This window comes from Palaemon carinicauda, chromosome 1, assembly GCF_036898095.1.
Source record: "Palaemon carinicauda isolate YSFRI2023 chromosome 1, ASM3689809v2, whole genome shotgun sequence".
In the NCBI taxonomy this organism is placed as follows: Eukaryota; Metazoa; Arthropoda; class Malacostraca; order Decapoda; family Palaemonidae; genus Palaemon; species Palaemon carinicauda.
The window spans coordinates 288,766,850-288,769,349 of record NC_090725.1 but is presented as its reverse complement, the minus strand read 5'-3'; positions in this window follow the sequence as shown (position 1 = coordinate 288,769,349).

Here is a 2,500-nt window from a genome sequence, read left to right as displayed (position 1 = left end):
CTCTCTCTCTCTCTCTCTCTCTCTCTCTCTCTCTCCGCATATAGAGCGTCTTCTAAATTATCTGATAAAAGAATGCTAGACTGATTTGGAGAGAGAGAGAGAGAGAGAGAGAGAGAGAGAGAGAGAGGGAGAGTGAGCGAGAGATCATTATTCCAATAATCTGTAGAAAAGTCTAAGAAGCACCCCACAAACCAAGATCTTGATAAATGCAAAAGATTTTATCTTGAGGTTCCTAGAAATTCAACTAACGCAATCGAATGTGGTTAAAAGTAGAACCGCAGATCAAGAGTCAATGACAGAAAAAAAAAAAAAAAAGAGTAAAAACTAAGACATCAAATATTACGGGCATAAATGCTCTGGCAATAGTTGCATAAATATCATTGCTCATTAAGTCGACCGACCTTTTGAATAATAAAAAACCGCTTAGGTGAATTTTTACATCAGGAAAATTGAATAATAATAAGAGAAAACCAAAAAATAAGATGAAGAGAGATAATACGATAATAAGAACAGCACATGACTTAACTAGAATAGAAAATGAAATTATAAGAGGTCAATGTAAAACAAAAGAAAAATGCTGTTGCTGAATATATATATATATATATATATACATACACATATATATATATATATATATATACTGTATATATATATATATATATATATATTTATAATATATATATATATATATATACATATATATTTATGTATATATGTTATATATACATATATATATATATGAAATAGAGAGAGAGAGAGAGAGAGAGAGAGAGAGAGAGAGAGACTGTGGAAATTTTTTTAATTAGGGGCAAATAATACACAATGGATATAAAATGAATGAAAAGGGAAAACTTTATGGAAAGATAATTCCAAAAAACGTGAAAACATAACCGTTCTCTCTCTCTCTCTCTCTCTCTCTCTCTCTCTCTCTCTCTCTCTACTGTTATTTCTAATGATAGAATTCAAAAACGTTCAGCCTTCGAGCTCTTTAGCCCTTCCCTCATTTTTAAAATAACTGATCAAAGTTATTTTTACCACATTTCTTTCCGTTATTTTTTCATAGTTGTGATATCTTCCATCATCATAAATTTCTTGTTCGCATTGTGAGCAGAATGCTCCAAAAACCGACATCACACACATACACACGCACAAACACACACGCACAAACACACACACAGATATATATAAGTATATATATACATATATATATGTATATATATATACATATATATGTTTATATATACATATATATATATGTATATATATACATATATATATATATATATATATATATATTATATATATAACAATAACAAATACAGCCGTTTATAGTTTACTGCAGGACAAAGGTCTCAGACATGGCAATTTATGTTTGGGGATTGGCTAGTATTTATCACCACGCTGGCCGGTGCGGATTGGTGAAGGTGGGAGATTTTCACTTACAGCAAATCAACCTAGTATGGGTGGCCCTGATGAGTACAGCTTTGCGGACTATGGCGATACACAGACCCTTTCACCACGTTAAAGTATCTCCACTCAGAAAGGGATATACAGTATATATATATATATATATATATATTGTATATATATATATATATATATATCAAGTGTTTAAATATATGATTTAAAATTCAAACGCAATCATACAAACACATATACTATTATTGTAAAAATAATTTCGGTAAATCATTCCACCACTTACAGTGAAATGTTAAACAGCACATAAGAAATAAATGAATATCATCTACATCTTCTGTTGACTTAAAGAGGAAGTCAAACCAACACAAACAAAGATATGAAGATGTAAAACAGATATTTAGGTAAAGTAAGGAGAAAAGTAATAAAAACACGATCATAGACAACTAGGGAATAAAGTTAAGAAAAATATTAAAAGCTGTCATAGTCTTTACTTTGTTCTTATGTTTGTAAGGACACGCCCCAAGAATAATAGAAAATAAAATATTCCAGGACCGGCGCTTTCTCTCTCTCTCTCTCTCTCTCTCTCTCTCTCTCTCTCTCTCTCTCTCTCTTGTTTGCGTTAGATTGACATACTTTTTCCACATTAATGAATATGTACAAGAATATTTTCTATTTCGGTCCTTTACCAGATAAAGTTAAAAAATTTTCAACAATACAAAGTATAAAAGAACAATTAACTGTGACTTAGACTGATCTGGAACAATTAATAAATGTATGAATAACTGATATAGATGTTTCAATAACATTTGACCTACTGACTGGGAGCTGTGGTAGATGAAAATCCCAACCTCTACAATATTTCTTAATCTCTTTCTCATTCAAACAGTGTCAAATATCTCACTCCTGTAAAAAAAAAAAAAAAAAAAAAAACACCAGCTTTTACTTCTTTACGTATCTGATACATTTTTTGGGGGAATTACCATTTTACATTTTCAAAACAATAGTACGCTGCCTGGGTCATCTGACCTGACACCGGGTCCCTGTATACAGCAGTACAGGAGGCGGCTTCAAAAACCCGATA